General features: G+C 56.8%; 1 protein-coding gene and 1 pseudogene across 2 annotated transcripts in view; both read right to left on the reverse strand.

The window, feature by feature from the left end:
• Positions 1-20,632, reverse strand: part of MED27 (mediator complex subunit 27) — a 136,447-nt gene that overhangs the window by 43,638 nt on the left and 72,177 nt on the right. The gene's annotated exons all lie outside the window — the stretch shown is intronic.
• Positions 15,478-15,590, reverse strand: LOC114226786 (5S ribosomal RNA; annotated as a pseudogene).

Genomic DNA, 20,632 nt, shown 5'->3' on the forward strand with positions numbered 1-20,632 from the left:
TCTCCAGGTCTCTGAGGCGTCCTTGGGGCTCAGCGCAGAATCAACTGCTTCCCCGTCGCTGCGGATCGGAAGCAAGCAGGCCACTCTCAGACTTCCCACCGCGTTCTCTTCTGTTTTCAAGTGGCTTGGCCTGCCCCTTTAAATGTCCCCCATTTAAAGAGCCCTGGGACCGCGGAGGTCCTCTCGTCCAGCATCCCTCTCAGTCTGGGGACCCAGTGGCGTCTCCACGCGGTGGTCTCCATCCCCCCTGCCCACCTGGGGCTGCAGTGTCTCCACCCAACCACCCCACCAGCCTGTGGGAGACACACAGGTATTTCCTCCCAACCCACAGGCTTTGCGCGAGCCGGTGACACGCTGGCTTCCCTGACTTCTTGGCCGGCCGCTAACTCTTCCGTGGGTCCCAGGTCCCTTGGAGAATGGGCTGCAAGCTACAGCACACCCCGCACAGCTTGTCCAGGCCGCCGTCCCAGCTCCGCAGCCCCTCACATCCACGCAGAGCCCAGGTTCAGGAGAGCTGCTCTAGACTGTGCTAGAGCTGAGGTACCTGCTTTCTTCTCTGTTCTCTCTGAATGGGAAAGTGTCTTTTTCAAGAAAGCTCTTTTAATTTTAGGGAAAAAAAGGTTGCAGGAATACAGAAGGGGGGCAATGAGTCTAAGAGTCGGTAATCTTAGCGTCATGCTTCCATGATGGAGCCCAAGGGCAGTGTTTGTTTATAAACAACCGTCTCCCTGTTAACCTTCCCAACAAGGTCTAGGACCTGCTTCCGTGACCTTGGAGGGCGTCGGACGTGAGGGACCCTTTCTGCCTCCACAGCCGCACTTGCCTGCTCTCTGCCTCCTGGATGAGGCGCCGTGGCTCAGTGCTGAGCGCCAGTGCAAGTCCTTGGACGGCCAAGGAGGCCCTGCGGCCCAGCGGCCGCCACTGCTCCTCTGGCCCGGCCTCCCCCACCGCCTCTACTCCCCCGGCCCGGCCTCCACCTCCGCCTCTACTCCCCCGGCCCGGCCTCCACCTCCCCCTCTGCTCCCCCAGCCCAGCCTCCACCTCTGCCTCTGCTCCCCAGGCCGGCCTCCACCTCCCCCTCTGCTCCACCGGCCCGGCCTCCCCCTCCCCCTCTGCTCCCCTGGCCCGGCCTCCCCCTCCCACTCTGCTCCCCCGGCCCGGCCTCCACCTCCGCCTCTGCTCCCCCGGCCCGGCCTCCACCTCCGCCTCTGCTCCCCTGGCCCGGCCTCCCCCTCTCCCTCTGCTCCCCCGGCCCGGCCTCCACCTCCCCCTCTGCTCCCCCGGCCCGGCCTCCACCTCCCCCTCTGCTCCCCCGGCCCGGCCTCCACCTCCGCCTCTGCTCCCCCGGCCCGGCCTCCACCTCCCCCTCTGCTCCCCCGGCCCGGCCTCCACCTCCCCCTCTGCTCCCCCGGCCCGGCCTCCCCCTCCCCCTCTGCCTCCTAGGGCGACCTGGGCAGCTTGCGCCCCTCGCACCGCCTGCACCCCGTGCACTCTGCACCCTGTGCCCGGAGGAGGCTGCTCACAGCGCCCCCCTCGTCCAGGTCAGGCCTGCTCCCGCTCCGTCTCTGGGTTCCCACTTCAATGACACTCCCTGCGGCCCCGTCAGCCGGAGCATCTCATCTGACCCTACAGCTCGTCTGAACGCTCTTCTGTGTCTCCTGTCCCCCTGTAATTAGGCAGTCTTCCCGGTGATTGTTTGTTTAGTGTCTCTCTTCCCAACAGGCCTCTCCGGGGTCGCAGGATGCCGCCCTCGATGCTGCGTCCCGCTCCTTGCCACGGGCCTGGTGCCCTCCACGCTCTCCCTCCACACCCGCTGAGCTGAGCAGACGGGACGGGGAGCCAGCCGCGGACCGGGCGAGGCAGTCACGCAACAACCCAGAGGCAGGTGTTAGCAGATGTGAGGTGTTGGGAGAGTCCGTCACGTGAGTCATCAAAAGTCAGTGATGACAGCGGCCAGAGAGCCGCCCCGACAGCCGCACCGGCAGCGGAGCCGGCACAGCCTCAGAGCACGGGGCCCGGCGCCGCCTCTGCCCCGGCAGCACCGGCCGCCCGCACGCCGCTTCTAACCGGCTCCTTCCTTCGGCGAGAACAGCAGCACGGAGCTGCGCGCCGCACACGGGGTCACAACACCAGAGCCATAGCTACACGGGCTGTGGGAGACATTTCCAAAGAGACCGGCCTCACGAACACAAACCGTCCACTCCACACACTAAAATATATTGCAAACTACTTGTTATTAAAGCCTTAAGACAATTTGCTGGACAGATGGCTCCGTTCTCTGAAGTCTGACCTTTCCTCAAAAGAAAAAAACACACCAACCAATCTGGACTCCAGCCAGCGATGCCGTGTGAGGGGGATGCTGAGCCGCTCAAACCAGCTTCCGTGGCACTTAGCCCACGCCGTGCGGGCGCGCACTGTCCAGCGCGCCCCTGCCAACTCCGAGCCCAGCAGGGCCTGTCAGTCAGCCGCATTGGGGGCGAGGTGATGCTGGGGACAGACCTTGCGCGATCTGAGTGAGTTAAGGCTCCCCGACACCCGTCCAGAATGGTGGCACCAGAGGCTCTGCCAGCGCGTGGAGACAGAGGGGGGCTGGGTTAATGCCCCACGAGGATGCGACTGCCCGAAACTACAACTATCGATCTCAGTGTGATGAAGAACGCCTGGAATCTGAGGTCAAACTTCTCCACTTTGTCATGTCCGTGAAAGATTTCTTGTTCTCTTAGAAAGAAGTAGGTTCTAAACTGCACATCACAAACAAGACTAGATGCATCAGAGACAGAGAAAGAGCTCCTGAGACCACCTACTGTGACTCTCGTCCAGGGAGAGGCAGGCAGAAACTCCACAGCCTCGCTAAGGACACTGGCCACCTCAGCAGCGGGCTATCAAGGCCAGGAAGACAGGTGCTGGGGGCCAGCCTGCAGGACTCAGGGGCCCGGGACACAGGTGCTGGGGGCCAGCCTGCAGGACTCAGGGGCCCGGGACGCAGGTGCTGGGGGCCAGCCTGCAGGACTCAGGGGCCCGGGACACAGGTGCTGGGGGCCAGCCTGCAGGACTCAGGGGCCCGGGACGCAGGTGCTGGGGGCCAGCCTGCAGGACTCAGGGGCCCGGGACGCAGGTGCTGGGGGCCAGCCTGCAGGACTCAGGGGCCCGGGACGCAGGTGCTGGGGGCCAGCCTGCAAGACTCAGGGGCCCGGGACGCAGGTGCTGGGGGCCAGCCTGCAGGACTCAGGGGCCCGGGACGCAGGTGCTGGGGGCCAGCCTGCAGGACTCAGGGGCCCGGGACGCAGGTGCTGGGGGCCAGCCTGCAGGACTCAGGGGCCCGGGACGCAGGTGCTGGGGGCCAGCCTGCAGGACTCAGGGGCCCGGGACACAGGTGCTGGGGGCCAGCCTGCAGGACTCAGGGGCCCGGGACGCAGGTGCTGGGGGCCAGCCTGCAAGACTCAGGGGCCCGGGACGCAGGTGCTGGGGGCCAGCCTGCAGGACTCAGGGGCCCGGGACGCAGGCGCTGGGGATCGGCCCACAGGGCTCCCACTGCATCTGCACACCCTTTGCCTTAAAGGCCACAGGCTCATTTCCAGAAAAACACGACAACTAAGATCCCTTCCAACCTCCTGTTGGGTTTTTACTTTATGACTCGCAATTCATGTGCAAAGTTGCTAAGTAACAGGAAGGGGCAAATAGTAAACACCTGCTTTGCATTTTATTTTTACTAATAACTGGAAGGCAGACGTTTTATAAATCTCTGTTTTTGCACTAAAAATGTATTCAGATATCTGTGGGCCCCGTTTTCCCTAAAACATTTAAGCAATGTGTTAAGCCTGGGAAAGAATTACACTTTCATTCAACACCTCCGTCCGCTGCGAGCTCTCAGATGTTATGGAGAAAAAAACACCCAACAAGGAAAACACCCATCCTGAGCGCCGACAGGTATTCAGTCAGTCATCCCGTCAGGCCTGGCGAGGCGACCCTTGGGGCTCAGGGCGGTGAGGAATGTGGGAGCAGACCGCGTCACACGGTGAGAAAGGGACCGGGACAGGGAGGACGTGGTCCCCTGTCTGCGCCTTTGGAAATGGCTGGAGTAAGAACTATGGGAAACTGAAACATGTTTACGTTAATTGAGGGTAACAGTGGTATGAATATTCTAAATTGGTAACAAAATAAAACTTTACACACACTCGGTTCATGAAACAAATATTCCCTGGCATGCTGAACTGTGGATGTGGCCAGTTTTGACAGTGAAGGCATTCACACAGAACATGGGATCAAACGGAGAGATCTGCCCCCTGAGAAAGTTACCCAGAGGCCTCTCTGCTCCTCTTCCTTCCCCTTTCTCCCTCGGGTCCAGCACCTACGCTGCGGGCCCAGGCATTCCTTCTCGGACACTGTCAAGTGCTGGTCTGCTTTTCCCTCTAAGTTCAGTCACAGTCACATTGACCCAGACTAACAATTCCAGAGTGTGACAGGCACACTCACGAAGCGGCGCGGGAGGCGATGCACACCTACGGGAGGGCATTTTTAATTCAAATATATGCGTACACAGAAAAACACGTAACTAGCCACTGAAACCCAGGAGTTCATAGACGTCACCTCCTAGAATGACGCTGTTTAAAACATGAGTTTATTTAAAGAAAAACATCATGCAGATAATAGAACAGCTGGTCCAAGATTATGGCGAAACTCCTATGGGTGGTTGTAAATGACTGAGTGTAGGAACCCCTTAAAGTAAGGCAGGTCGCAGCCCTGGCTGGGGGGCTCAGTCGGTCGGAGCGTCGCCCCGCACACCAAAAGGTTGCAGGTTCCATGCCTAGTTGGGCTGCGTACGGGAGGCAACGTATGGATGTTTTCTCTCACATCCATGTTTCTCTCTCTCTCTCTCAAAATAATAAAACATATTCTCAGGTGAGGATTAAAAAAAAAAAGGCAAGCAATAAAACAGCTTGGTTTCAAAAAGGTTTTGCTTGGCTTTGAAAACTGGTGATTTTTTTCCCCACTCTAAATAAATCCTCACTTTTATACGTTAAAAAAAAAAAAAAAAGGTTTCGTGCCTACACCTGGAGCTGGCGAGGAGCGCAGCGGGAAGCGGCCCAGGAGGGGGTGTCAGGTCCGCAATGCCGAGGCCAGGCCGCAGGTGATCCAGCTCGGAGCTGACCCCACGGGAGTCGGCAAGGCAGCTGGGCAGGCGAGGGAGGCTCTCCACACAGAACAGGCTTTCACAGGCCGCCGCCGCGGCCGCGGCCCCAACCCCCTCGCCACGTTCAAAGGTGTTAAATGGTGCCAGAGCGCGCTCCTCCCAGGGCAGCAAGTCCAGGACTGCCCCGGAGACAGTAGAGGGGGTTTGCAGAGCCCGAGAGAAACTCAGAGGGCGCCCTCTACAGGTGTACAGTGGCCTCACCAGCCCACCACCAACACGGACCCTGTCTCCCTGAGCGGAGAAGTCTACCCAGTCTTTCAACCCCTGGCAAACCTCTCTTACACTCAAGTCAGAGGAGCAATAAAGTGAACTGAGCTGACCCTCTGCTCACCCCACCCCCACCCCCACCCCACCCCCCTCTGAGCCCTGCCTACGGGCTCCTCCCCCATGGCACCCACCCAAGGAAACTTTCCTCTGCCAGGGAGGGGGGAAACTTCAGGGAACAAGCCCATCGCTTATAAATAAGGAAGTCACCAAGATGATTCACAAAAGGAAAGACGCCTGGAAGGGTGACTTCATCCAAAAGATGATCATCTTCTGGTCCCGAGAAGTCATGGAGAGCCTTGTCTCAGGAATTAAGCACAAGCAGAAAACAGTAATACCTCAAAAAAATCCCCTAGATCCGTGGTTCTCAACCTTTCTAATGCCGCGACCCTTGAATACAGTTCCTCATGCTGTGGTGACCCCCAACCATAAAATTATTTTCGTTGCGACTTCATAACTGTCATTTTGCTACTGTTATGAATCGTAATGTAAATATCTGTGTTTTCCGATGGTCTTAGGCGACCCTGCTAGCGGTTCTCAACCTGTGGGTCGCGACCCACTGCTGTAGAGCCTAAGACCATCGGAAAACACAGATATTTACATTACGATTCGTTAACAGTGTAGAAACCCCCTTAAAGTAAGGCAGGTCCCCAAGTGGTTGTCAGTAAGTCTTGGGGAGACGAGGCAGAGCCTGTATCCCTCCGGGACTCGGGTGATGGGAACTGGGTCTGTTTCCTCCACCGTGTGGGGACGGCCAGGGCTGAGCTCCCTGCAGCCCTACAGCAGGGGAGGGGCAGCACCGGGTACAGTGCCCGTGGGGTCCCCGACGGGCTCGGGCACAGCGGGCGTTTCATCACCCACAGGCCTCCGTGGGCAGGTCCGCTGGCTTCCTGGCTCTGGCTTCCTCTTCCTTGTTCTAGATGATCTCCAAGGGTCCTCCTAGCTCTGGTAATGCAACACACGTTTCCCAAGAGCTTACCATGTGCACAAGGAGGCAGTTACACAGCCCTCACGACTAAGCATCTTGAATGGCACATGGTCATATTCTAGAAAATCCAACCAAAGCGCCCCAACCCTTGGCCTCTGAGAGATTGGCATCTAATGGCCCTCATGGGTCTTAGTAAAATCCACCAGCATCCTCACAGCAGAACTCTTCCAAGTACTGGCATCAAACACACTGACTGTGACCCTGTCTGGTGTGTGTGGGGGGTGGCATTACTAGAAATTCCTGAAGAAACTTATCGCTGGAAAGGACACTGCAACCACATATTGGAAGTGAAGATGAGTGTCTTGACAAGAAGCCCAGGAAAGAGCAAATCTGTGATCAAGGGAACTGGCAGGGAGGACCTTGCCTACCCGAGTTCACAGGAGAACATTCGCGGTGGCTGAGCAGGCTGCCCCAACGCGCCGGGCAGGATGCTCGGAGGGCTCATGCAATGAGAGAGCACAAACCTAATACAATGGTCTTTCACTTGAGGATCTCAACAAAATAGACCGAACAACTACTTAAATGTCAACGGCTTAGAAACAGGGGCCAGGAGCACAGCAGCCAGGCCCTTCAGTTCTTAGATTCCAGACACCACGCTTGTAAGACCAGCTCAGTGAGCAGACCAGCCGTCACTCAGTTATCTCGTATCAACCACTCCGTCCAACGCTCCCACCACCACCAGCTGCACCACCCACCAAGGCTGTAGCTCCAGCTCTGACCTGTGAAACGGCGTGCACAAACACACACACACACACACATGCACACACAGGCACACATGTGTGCACACGGTATTTAAGTGGGCAGAGCACACTGCTCAGGAGTCAGGGACACAGCTCACAATGAAGGCTGTTTCTCTTGCTCAGACCACAGCTGTCCACGGACTGTGGAGAATCGCCGTGAATGAGTCGCTTGGAACTGTGCCGTGTGGGAGGTGACGTGTGGAAGAAGAGAGAGGTCATCACTCCATTTGGCAAAAACAGGCGCAGCACCCATGTTCGCAAGGAGGGATGGCAAACCGCAGGTGGGCACAGACGACACAGGTGCACAAAGACGTGACCACAGGGAGCGAGTGCGCCTGTAACAGAGGAGGTGACTCCGTTACCCCTGAAACATGCAAATGGAAGTGGCCAGCGAAGACGGGTCAATCACGCTGGTCGATGAGAACAACGGGAGAGAGTTCCGGCAGGGAACACTGAGGTTAAACATCAGGCAAAACTGCACAACTGGATGGAGCCAGCAGCGCAGAGGGGCTGTGGGCGGCCAGGAATGGCGGCCCGGGAAGGCACCTGCCTGGTCACCGTGGGTTATTCCTGCCGCAGTTCGGGACCCGAGAGACGTGCGTTCGAGAGGTCTGCTCTGGTCCAGGTGACAGGAGAGCCAGGAGGCCCCTCTAGAAGAGAGGGCTCTGCCCCCGGAGCAGAACTCTTGATGTCCAGACCGACGCAGGTCGTTGAAATGGGCTGCACCGGCGGCGGCAGGACACGCACCCGGGCCATGCGCCGGGAGGAGGGGCTCTGCTGGGTGTACACATCGCAACCCAAGAACGGCCTGTCCTCCTGCCCGGATGTTCTCGGCCATCTTTCCGCCTTAACCCAAAGGCTGCTTTCTTTGTTGAGTTCACAACAGCACATTACCTGTTGTGAAGCAACGTGAAGCATTTGAGCTCGGTTAGGCGGCTCAGAACCTTCTCGCGGTTCATGCGGGTTCCGAGCGGCTGCAGGTGGGAGGCTCTGGCAGACAGACTTCTCCAGGTTCCACGGAGCCACGCCTGCCCGGCCTCCGCGCAGCTCCGAGGCCAGGGAAGGAGCGCGCACACACGGAGCGCTGCCTTCCTTGGCCGGCTCAGGAATCTCGAGCCGGAGGAGCGCTTTCTGGGACCCCTTCACCCCCAAGACGGCACCGCCCACCGTGTCCACGGGGCCCCAACACCCCAGGCTAACGGCCTGCTGCGCCCTGGAAGACGGCCAGGGGAGCAGCGCACTGCCAGCACGGTCTTCTCCCCGAGGCGGAGGCGCTCCAGGGACCCACTCAGGTTGGAAATACACTGAGGCAGCTGACAGCTGTGAGAATTGGAACAGCCCCCAGGAGGCAGGTCACCCTGAAGCTGAAGGCGGGGGCTCTCCGGTCCTTCCCGCCTCCGGAGTGGAGCGGGCTGCCTCGCTGACGCCTTCCAGCGCTGTGGGCAAAGCCGGGCTTAGAACTTGGACTCGGAACCTGCTCTGGTCCTTCTTACAGACCTTTAACATGCGCTGCACAGTAACACTAAAAACCCTCAAAAACTCCTCCGAAGGGCAGAGTTAGGAGCCTTTTACAGCCGCATGTAACAAAGTTTTCACTGTATAGTTCCATTGTAGCCTTTCCAATATTCTTACCCACTCTCGCTTTTCCAACAATAAATTCTGGTCATCGCGTGAATGTAATTGGAATTACGCCACACGGTTGTGAGAAATCGTCTCGATCTGTTTTCAGGCACAGCCTCTGGAGAAATAATGAGTCTGTGGTTAAATGTATGCGTGCACGCCCTGAAATCAATCCAGGCCGGAGCTGCCCCCGCTCGATACTATCTGCTCTGGTATTTTCTGAAACACCTTTGGAATAAAGTAACAAGCCCGGGAAACGTCTCCCGTTTCCGTGGAGAGCCCAGCGTGCCTCCCTTTTGTGCAGAGCGGGGAGCGGCGAGCGGGCTTCCTTCTGTGGATTTCAGGTAACTGGCTACTGCTTTCCATTCTGCAGACGGGATGCCATTCCAGCATTGATCTGAAAGCTCTTGATTCATCTATTCTGGTGCGTGAGAAAGTTTCCAAAAATAAACCCTTAAAGGACCGAACATGCATTTCTAAAACGCCGTGCCGCGATGACCAGGAAACGCCGAAGCGCCGCGCCCCGCTAGGCCACTTTCCAGCCAGGCCTCCCTCCCGCTCGCGCCCGCCCAGCTGTTCCAAACCCACTCGGACAGTGTTCCGGGGTAACAGCCCGGACCATCCCCAGCAGCCACGCCCAGTCCGTTTCCGCAGAGCAAGTGGAACTTTCCCGAACAGATGCAGAACAAGACCCCCGAGGTTAGTGTTTCCAAGACAGAATGGCCAGAAGTCAGGGTTAGGTCGTTCCAAGAGGGCATTTTCCAAGTGTGACGCTCCACCGGGAGGCCCGCCACCGGAAACCTGACCTTTTCCAAGCAGCGCCATCAGGGTTCCGACGCGGGGACTCAGGGTTCCGGCCCCCACAGCCGCCGCCACGTCCTCACTGCCCGGCCCGGCCCGAGCCTGCGCCTTCCCATCAGCTAACGGTCCGCGCCCTCACGTCTATCTATCCGGATGCCTAACCTTCATTTTACCCATTTTTCTGAGAACCTTCTTGAAACAAAGGCCTGTCTGTTCCTCACGAGAAAGCACTTTATTTTATGAACGCCCTGCGCTTTGTACCGGCTTTCGTTTCTCCGCGGGGCGCCAGCCGGGCCCCTCGCGGTGTCTGCTGCGGGTCCGAACGTGTTGCTCTGGCAGCGGAGGCCATGGCTCTGCCTGCCCTCCTCCCACTCGGTTCTTGCCGGTGCTCCCAGTCGTTACGGGGTCAGAAACGGACAGTGAACGAGTGCCCCATTGGACACTGGCCCCCAGCACGAGGGCCTCGGTCTGAGCACTGGAGAGGGGCACAGATGGGGACAGGGCATGGAGACGGGCCCTGGGCAAGGGAGTCAGACCTCCAAGCCGAGTCCCACCACCACAGGGTGCAAATGGCACCACAGCTTGGAAGGCTGTCTTCTGTCGGAGGTCGGGGTTACACAAGGTGTTAGAACAGGGCCTGACCCCAGCGATCACTCGATAAGGACAACTGCCTGTGGCGGTGGTGGGGGGTGAGGGGGTGTGCGACCATTGGGAAGCAGTATGCAGGCACACGGTGCCCTTGCTCACTCCTTCAATGTCACAGCCGTCAATGGAGACGGCATCACGGAAGATCCCTCTGGCCACACATCACACAGGCCACAGCACAAAACCGTGGGGGCGGGAGGCGCTAATGACAGAAGAACAGGAGAAAGAAGAAAGGGCGGGAGGGGGTTGCATTGTGATGTTGTGCCCAACCCCTGCCCCAAACGCTCCCATTCGAACCTGAACCAAGGACGCGTCATTCGTAGAAGGTGGCCTGCTCGAGGAGGCGCACCTGGCCGCTCTGACGGCGTCCTTTGCAAACCAAGGACACGGGGACCACCTGCAGCTCTCCCGTGCGCTATGCTCATGCGCCTCAGCACTGTCACCCCACCGCCCAGCAAGCCCGGGCCGGTCTCAGTGCAAACTCGCTGTTTACAGGGCTGCCCCTGCTCAGCCGTTTCCAGCGCGAACGCACGTCTAGTGTGCGTGACGCCTTCCATTTGCCTGATGGCGAGCGTTCGCAGGTTATTTTCACTCGAGTCGAAAAGAGCTGGGAAGGGGAAAGTTCAGGTCCCTTCATCTTCGCTTTGGAAATAAATTATTCATGAAACTCTCTCCCTCGTTCCCGAAGGGTCAGGTTTAAGCAGCTGCTGAAGTGCGGCTGCCGGTGCAGAACACGCGCTTCGCGGTCCGCAGCCCCGAACTTCAGCCTGGCCCCCAGCGCTGAACGGCCAGGGCGCCTCCCCGGCCAGTGACCGGCGTGTGGAGACGCGAGCGCCCACCTCGCACACAGAGCGGCAGCCAGTGGTCTCTGTGGCCCGCCGTCTCCGAGGACCCCCTCCGGTGTGGCCCCGGCAGGCGCGGGGGGGAGGCCTGGGGGACGAAGCACAGTGGGAGCCTTCCTGTAGCAGGTCAAGGGCCCGTCTATTTATTTCGGATTTGTTCTTTTCAAGTGAAAACCCACTGAAGACGTCCCCAGCCACTGGCTCCACCCGCCGAGCGCTGAGACCCGGAGCTGGGCTGTCTCAGCGCCCGTGCTGACCAAAGTCTGGGCTACTGGTGCTCAGAGGTATCGCTGGGCTCCACCTCTTCTCACATAAAACCCGAAGTTAAGAAAACAGGTCAACTAACAAAAACATAGAGGAATCCATTTACACAACCAAGCCTAGGCCACTCCATTGGTCGGTATTGCCTCCAATTTCTCATAAAATGTCACTAATTTTAGACGCCGTCCCCCCTCCCCCTCCCCCCCACCAAACCGGGGACCCTCCTTTTAAACGAGCAGCTTTCCGTGTTAAAGCTCCAGTGCAGAGTGACCGGGCCCCAGGCGGCCAGGGGACAGCCAGAGTCCTCAGTGCTGAGGCAGCCGAGGGCATCCGGGGGGACGTCCTCCGCAACAGGCTCAGGCACCGGAGACTACGGGGGCCCCCGCTCCTGCTGACGGCCCCCAGGCTCCAGGCCTCAGTGGCCAGGCAAGAGGTGGGCTTGCTTTTGCTGAATTTCCGGCCACATGCAATAGGGTAACCCTCAACGTCCCTAACGCGGGGAGTTAAAGGTCTCACTCAGGACCCGTTTGCTCTTCTGGTGCCACTTCTAATGGCAGGGCTGACGGCAAGGACGCGGTGCCGGTCGGCCAGCCGCTGGAACCTGACATGTAGCGAAGACCATGGGCTCCGGACGGTGACGCCAAGTCAAACCCTCGCTCTGACACGAACTAGCGATGCGGCCTTGGCAAGTCACCTCACCTCTGTGCCTCAGTTTCCTCACTTGAGAGAAACACAGTAGTGCCACCCCCATGAGATCCAACGGCTGAAGGAGCAGAGTGTTGGGGCGGCAGCCGGCGGCCTCCCTGCAGCTCCAGAGCTCTGGCCTCGCCCTCTCCGGGCTGCCGGGCGCTGCTTCACCCTCTCGCACCTCAGTTTCTCATCTGTGAAACTTAGAAGAACGGTATCTTCCTCACTCGCAGCGCGGCTGAATACCAGCGGGTTCATGTGCGAGGCTCGGGGCCTGGTCCATAGTAGGTGTTCGATATGAGGCGGCCAGCATCGTCACGTCAGTAACCGAATACTTCCTCACGCTGTCTTCTAATCTGGCAAGAATCTCGTGCTTGAATAAACAGTATGCCACAGCTTATTCAAAATACAAACCCAGGGCCATTCCAATTTGTGGGTGTTAATTCAAAAATTTCAGAAAGGCACGGTACTATTTTCAGAACTGCACTTCGCCAAGGAAACTCTCGTAAATGTATCCCCATGACACGCACTGCGAATCCACAAAAATGCGCAGCGGCTCCTTGCAAATGGGAAGTGCAAAATGAGACGAAGTGCATGCTCGCTGAGGTAGTCCCTCGGCCTCCGTCATCAGGTCACTCACGGCAGTCGCCACCAGAAACGCGACTCCCGACTCCGGTACTTGGAGTCAGAATCCGTGGGAAGCCACCAGATCTCCATGCTTCCGGGAATCCCAGTCCTCACAGGCGAAAGGCCCCAGCCCTTCCTCACTGACGGAAGAAACCCTAAAGGCATGAAGGGGTCACGGTCAGGTCATGGTCAAGGGCACAGATGACTAGAGTCTTGCTCTGCTTCTGGCTCTAAGCCCGTCTTCCTTCCCACTAGACGGGGGCTCCCGAGTGGAAAACGACCTGTGGATCTGGAGTCACGCGTCCTAGACGCCAGTTACTATTCTTCAGGCTCCGGGCATGCGGGGCAGCGTGGACCTGGGCCACACTGGAGGTGGCAGAGAGGGCAGGACTTGGAATGTAATTGAAAAGCTGTTGCTAATGGACTAGACTGGGGGATGGGGGTGGAGAAGGGACATTTACTCTTGGCTTTGGTCTTGTCATGTCATCTGTCTGATCTGAACCTTTCCCCCAGAGAGAAGACAGCTTTGCAGGTGAGCATGGCTGACCTCCTGCAGGTGCTCCGTGCCCTGGAGCCTGCCTCTGAAAGGAACTGTCAGATGTAAGTCACCATCAGAACTCTGACTTACCTGGGCCCTGGCGCAGGCCACTCCCTGCGCAGACAGAGTTCACTGCAAGGCTAGCTACACGCTCACTCTAAGCACGCCCGGCCCTCAGCTCCACTGCAGGCATCTTCCGGCGGGACTTGTCCCATCACGAAACGAAAGGCCTCTCAGGTGAGAGCTGTGAGCCACCGCCTGTGGCTCTCGGAGCCTGTGGAGGAATGGACCCTGAACAGCTCTGTCCCGCTCCGTCTGGGCAGGGAGGTAAATCCCGAGGGTCTGACTCAGCCCGCGGTAGTTCCTGGTCCCCTGGCAGCGACGGGGACGCCCCCCAGCGCGTGTGAGCATGACCTTTCACCAAGGAGGCCGGGGAGTCAGCGCGGGTCCTGGGACACGGCCCCTTCCTCACAGGAGCCCAGGAGGCAGCCCAAGGCTGCGAGGCCAGGACCTGCGGCGGGGAGGGCGCTGGCCGAGGACAGGCCCCGGCGCGGAGAAGGGCCTGGAAGGATGGTGCCACCGGATTTCACCCAATCGTGTCTGAAATCAATCAGATGTGTTCACAATCAACAGCCTGTCACAGTTCAACGGACCGTTTTCTTTCTTAGTGGGCTGTAATGTAAGGCGCAGCTTAGAACTGGTGACGTCGTCGATTTGATGACACGTGGCACGCACCCCCCAAGTGGCCCCACCTTGGAACTTCTTATAAGTAGTCAGAAAGAAACTGTCCCACTGTTTATGTTAACGATGTGGGGCTTTGAGACGCCCGGAGGAAGGTACCAGTCTGTACGGATACACGAACCAAACAGGAACAGCACCCGACCTCCACGCTCACCCCTGGACCACAAGGGCTGCCCCTCTGGGGGTGCGCGTGTCTCACCGCGCAGGTAGGGCTTCTGTAGAGAGAAGGGGCCTTGGCGGTGGACAGCCTACTTCTCTCACTACAAGCAGAGAAGTCGCAGGCCCAGAGGGCAGTGACCGGCCCAAAGACACAACGCCGGAGGGCGACGGGGCTCGGGACAGACGGGGAGTGTGATCTGGCCGCCCAGGGCACCCGCGGGGGCCTCTTCTCCCCCCCCTCCCCGCCAAAGGCGCAGCCAGGAGAGAAGGTGGGCTAGCAGAGGGAGACACTCCCCCCACGTCCCTCCGCGCCCCTTCACTGTGTCCCGTGAGCGGCGTCACCGTCCCTTCACTAGTCACCGTGCTGGCACCACGGCCGCCTCCATTCCCCATCAGTTCAGGAGGGCACCTTCATGTGTTAAGACCAGCAAACCCCAAGGTGCCAGGGAGAACCGAGCTTCCGGGGCAGAGAGCCTGGGTGGGCATGGGTGTTCAATGGGGCCTGGGTGGGCATGGGTGTTCAGTGGCGCCTGGGTGGGCATGGGTGTTCAGTGGCGCCTGGGTGGGCATGGGTGTTCAGTGGCGCCTGGGTGGGCATGGGTGTTCAGTGGCGCCTGGGTGGGCATGGGTGTTCAGTGGCGCCTGGGTGGGCATGGGTGTTCAGTGGCGCCTGGGTGGGCATGGGTGTTCAGTGGCGCCTGGGTGGGCATGGGTGTTCAATGGCGCCTGGGTGATTTTCTGTCTGGTGCGCTTGGTTCTAAGTTTAACTCTCATCTATTTTCACGCTGACCTTTAAGCCGATGTAAAAGGTCGTAAAAAGAAACTTAATTACTTTGCAGTCATTTGTAAAACTTGTTTTGGTTACTTGTTATTTATTTTTTATCCTTTAAATGTGTGATTTGGAGAAGGTTTGCTGAATACACAAGTAAGTTTTATACTATCTTGAAGCCAGTATTTTTTAAAAGGACTGAATCTCTAACTTTTTTACCAAAGAAATGGCACCCTAGCATTACACCTCTATTCCGAGAAGTTCACTAATGGTTAAGAGGCAGTCACCCCTCTGTTATGAAGAGAGTGCAGGAATGTGGCTGGTGGGCCATCAGACCACGTCACTCTGCTTTCATTTTGTTGGCCAACCCCACCGCTTACCGAGACCTCCGGCGGGCAGAAGCAAAGACAGTGGTTTTGTGACCTGCCAGACAGCAAGGAGAGAACTGACAGACAAGAAAGGACACTAAAATCGATGGCTGTAGGGAAGTGCAGTTGGTAAAAGTCCTGAGTTCTGATCCAGTTTTCACCTCTCTATGAGCAAGCTGCATGAAGTCTGAGCAAATATCTCCCCGTGTTTTTTGTTTGTTTGTTTGTTTGTTTTAAGCCTACAGCATCCAGTATTCCGTCTCCCATCCAAGTACTAACCAGGTCCGACCCTGCTTAGCTTCCGAGATCAGACGAGATCGGGCGCGTTCAGGGTGGTATGGCCGTAGACTATTCCCTGTTTTAAATTTGAAAAAAGTAGCTATCATTCATTCTTTAACCAGCATGTACCACATGTGTACCATCCTCAGTGCAAAGATGAGCAAGGCCAGCCCCGCCCTCAGCTCACAGCCAGAGGCAGAGAAACAGCAACGCCCAGTGTCGGGCGAGAGGACACAGACAGCCACGTGGGCTGTACGAGGAGGCGGTGGCTGTGGGACCGGCTGAGACTAAGGAACAGGATCCACTGACTAAGTTGAGGGAAAAGGGAAGATCTTGGGCGGGACACCCAGACGTCTCTCACAGACGCCAGGACAGGAAGCTGTAGCCCTTGGGGACGGCGGGCTGGGGGGGGGGGGGGAAATCAAGGCAGCATCTCTCTGTTGGTCTGTCTTTATCTGAGACAACAAGTGGTGGAAGCAACAACTATCTTGTCCAGGGGAGAGAGGTTCTGTAAGGACCAGAGTGACGGTGCAGAGGAGTTAACTTAGAGCCACACTAGTCCAGCTCCTCAGAGTTAACAGCGAGGAAGCGGGTGAACGACAGTCGAGTGAGTCCAAGGTCACCCGGCTAGCTGAGCACCCACAACGGCCCCCGCCCCTGGCCTCCCACTCGGCCCAGGAGCTGGCCACACTGGTCTAAAACGCGGATGCCCGGGGTTCATGAGCCTCTCCAGCCCCCTGAGCAGGTCATGCTGAGTTATGCTCTGAGGATCAAAGGCCGAGAAAACAGGAACACAGGCCCGGGGCAGTGCGGGGTGCATGGGGTCATTTATTCCTGAAATGAGTGAGGGGCTGTTCCCGGGAGGGAGTGCTAGTCCTGTAACCAGATGTGAACAGCTGTTATCACTTGAGTCCGGGCTTCCTTAACTGATAGGCCTTGCCCATGAACCCAGCCCGACCCGCTGGGACAAGGCAGTCTGGGAAGTGAGCAAAGAAATGTGCTCCAAGTCTCTTTCCTTCCCTGACAGGCTGAACTCTGACCAATTTGCTTCATCACTTGCTTTTTTTAAAAAATCTGTAAATATAACTGTTTACAGTGATTATGGAAACAGCGATCAAAGACCTCCGACCACACAGCAAATGAGCCCAGCGCCCAGCGGAGCTGGCTGCGTCTGATCCCAGCGCCGCCATCTCATCAGGGGAGACGGAGACACGGACCATTAGGCTTGGAGACACGGCAATTATCCGAGGGGCCTGCCCCTCTCTGCGCTCCCAACCCGATCACAGCGCGCTGTCTCAGAGTCAACGTGCAGGCGCCCCATTTCACCGGGAAAAGCACTAATTGGGACTCGGGTCGCAGCTGCACGGCTTTGATGTCGGTTACAAGGATGAACTTGAGCGGAATCCTGATGGCCCCGCCAAGCCTGGGAGTCCGGGAGGTTAACCCTTAGGCCGCTCCCCTTCCAGCCAGGGTTGAGGCACCTCGCTCCAAGCTGCTTCCTGGGGAACACCCCACGCGACACATCCTCGGAGGGGCCTCTGCTGTGCCACCACAGAGCAGTCCAGTGCCAACAACGAGCCACGGACGGAGGTGGCAGGCTGCAGCCGGTTTGCGGGCACAGTGCTGCGCGGCAAGGCAGAGAGGGTGGCTTCCGTTCTGTCACCACCGCTGCGGCCTCCCCAGCATTCTGGGCCTCCCTTTCCTGTCTGTGAAAGTCAACTGGTCTAGATGGCCGCCGAGGAGTGTTCCACTCCCTGACGACCCAGGTCAGGGCAATCGGATGATCCAACCAGCCCCGGACCCACTGTCTCTCTTGAGAGGTGTCTGGACCCAGTGCACCCATCAGCTCCCCAAAAGCCTGGGACTGCTCAAGGCCATGGAAAGAATCACCCAAGCCATCTCACAAGTGAGGGTTCCTACCCCAAAATAACAAGCTTTCTTTTAAAACACTTAGGGAAAAAGCCAGTCTTAAGTGCAGGCTGCTAGGGAACCCGCTCCACTGTGCAATCTGGGTAACCACATAGTCATGGGGAAGTTGTCCTTCCGGAAGCATCCCAGCGAATGGATGAGCAATGGAGAGCACCAATATGTCAGCCTCTGCACGCCAACGAGTCCAGACGCTGAGCGGAACCGGCTGCAATGTCATCAAGAAGACGGACCCCAGACCTCCTGTGCCTCCTGAGAGGGGAGATGCCCTCAATGAGGCAGCCAGGCCAGGGCAAACACACAGCTCAAACGGGACTCCAGCCGAGTGTCTGGCCCCTGCAGACTCACACCGAGGTCAGGCTCACCACACGGCGGGGAGGGCACCGGCAAAACCCACACATGGGAACTGCCCGGGACCAGCCCCGGCCTTCAGCAACACGTGGGAGAGCGGGGAGACGAAGCAGAAGAGGGAGCCGTGGAGGGAAAGCTGTCAATTAGAGACACAAACACACAGCGACCAATCACAAGACGGGGCCTTTGTTGGGATCCGGGTCAAACAAACTGAAAAAGAGTGAAGAACCTGGGACACCCACGAGCACCCGCAAGTTTGAAGACTGGAAACTTGATGCCACGGAACCGGTGTTAGTTTTGTTAGTAAGATCACAGTATCGTGGTTGTGTATTTTGTTTGTTTATATATTTTTATTTTTTTGCACAGAAACTTTTATAAAGCTTTATTTATGTTTGTCAAAAATTGAAGCAACCAGGATATCCTCCACTCAGTGAATGCATAAACCAATGTGGTATTTCCACACAATAGGATATCCAGTGATAAAAATAAGTGAGCTAAGCCTTGAAAGACATGGAGGAAACTTAAACACATCATGCTAACAGAAAGGTGTGAGTCTGAAAAGCATAAAAGCGGTGTGATTCCAACCATATGCAATCTTGTAAAATGCAAGGCTAGAGAGAGAGAATAAAAAGCTCAGTGGATGCCGGGCGTTTGGAGGGCTGGAGGGTGTAGGTGGAGCACAGGGACTTTAGGGAAGTGAAACTATTCTTTCTTTTCTTAAAATATTTTTTTATTGATTTCAGAGATGAAGGGAGAGGGAGAGGTAGAAACATCAATGATGAGAGAGAATCATAGATCAGCTGCCTCCTGCACACCCCACAGTGGGGATCGAGCCCGCAACCCGGGCATGTGCCCTGACTGGGAATTGAGCGGTGACCTCCTGGTTCATAGGTTGACGCTCTACCACTGAGCCCCGCCAGCCAGGCTATTTTTTTTTTCATTTTCATCATTGAAAGTATTACATATGCCCCCCTTTTTTTCCCCATTGACCCCATCTAGCCCGGCCCTCTCCCCCACCTCAGGCCTTCACTACACTGTTGTCTGTGTTCATGGCTTATGCTTACATATGCAGACAAGTTCTTCGGTTGATCTCTTCCCACCCACCCACTCCCCCTGCCTTCCCTCTGAGATTCGACGGTCTGTTCCATGTTCTATGTGTCTGGATCTAGTGATCCCACTTCTAGGAACATATCCTAAGAAGCCTGAAGCACCAGTTAGAAAGCATGCATGCACCCCTATGTTCATAGCAGCATTATTTACAACAGCTAAGATCTGGAAACAGCCCAAGTGTCCATCAGTAGCGGAGTAAATTAAAAAGCTGTGGCACATCTACGCCATGGAACACTATGCAGTAGTAAAAAAAGAAGGATCTCGTACCCTTTGAGACAGCCTGGAGAGTATTTCGCTAAGCGAATGGGCACGTATTTTAGAAGTCCTTAACTCTTTTCGTATCTCTCGAACCTTTGAGATACATACTGAATTGCTGTGGCTAAAATGGTCTTAGATTTGCTTCAAAATCATGTAAGAGGCTGCTGGCTGTTGGGGTACACATGAGTTCATGACAATATTTTATCTACTTTTGTGTTATGTTCAAGATTTTCCACTAAAATGTTAAAAAACATTGGGGAAGCACAGAGATCTGGGGGCGGGGGGCTTTGAAACTATCCTATGTGACAGTATAACAGTGGGCACGTGTCATTTGACATTGTCAAACCACCGAGAGCGACCTCCATGCAAACCGTGGCCGTGGGTGACGGCTGTCCGCGTGGGCTCCTCGGCTGTAACTGTGGACCCTCTGGCGGGGCCACGGACGGTGCCCGTGGGGGAGGTGGGGCTCGGCAGGGGCAGGGAGCACATGGAAACTGCACTTTCGCTCAGCTTTATCGTGAACCGAGAACTGCTGTTCAAAACGGTTTATTAGGTTAAAAAGTAACAGGAAAAAGACCGTCCCGTGCCTGGTTCCACTCTCCCCCTGGCGTCCAGACGGGAGACACACTGCTCTCAGGTCAGTTACAGACTTGGATGAACCATCTCCAGGGGGATTTTATTCTGTTTTTAATTCCATATATACAGAACTTGCAGCAGAGAATATTTACTGCTGTTTCTAATACAGCTAGATCATCTCCATCCTTCTCCCCACAATCCTTGCCCTTCGTTTATACCACAAAACCCTACGTAGTATGCTTTATACACAGAACTGAGTGACCCTGAACTTCACACGCACTGGACTCTCCAGCTACACCTGGTGACAACGTGGGGCACAGCCCGAGCAGGTGAGTGACACACTGCAGGGGTGATGCTGTCACCTGTACCCCTCGGACCTCGGGCGCTCCCCCGGGTACTGTGGCTCTGCAGGGGCAGGGGCTGGAGGCTGTGGACACCCCAGCGAGTCAAACAGGGGGCCTAGCCCCTTCCTTTCTGTCTCCTCAACTTAAAGGACGTCGGGCCAAGCAATGGATGAAAACAGATAAGGCCCATGGTATCGCTGCCATCTCTTGATTTAAACAGATTAGGAGATTTAACCAATGCTTGAGCATCTTCCTTTCAGTATTAGAAGCGTATGATAAATATGAGCAAATATTTGTTTTTTCCAAATAAATTGCATTACTGACCACTAAATATTAAAAAACAAAAAAACAAAAAACAACACCTGAAATGTAGCACGGACACAAGATCGCGCAGGGACTCCGGGGGCTGCTCCTGCCGTCTGCTACCCCCCGGCCCGTGCCTGGAACAGAGCAGGAGCTCGAGGAGGTCGCGGCTGAGTGAAGGAGGGAATGGAGCTCTCATGTGTCGGAGATGGGGAGACACGTGACACCCCCATGGACACACATC

The sequence above is a fragment of the Eptesicus fuscus genome, chromosome 15 (assembly GCF_027574615.1).
Source record: "Eptesicus fuscus isolate TK198812 chromosome 15, DD_ASM_mEF_20220401, whole genome shotgun sequence".
Taxonomy (NCBI): domain Eukaryota; kingdom Metazoa; phylum Chordata; class Mammalia; order Chiroptera; family Vespertilionidae; genus Eptesicus; species Eptesicus fuscus.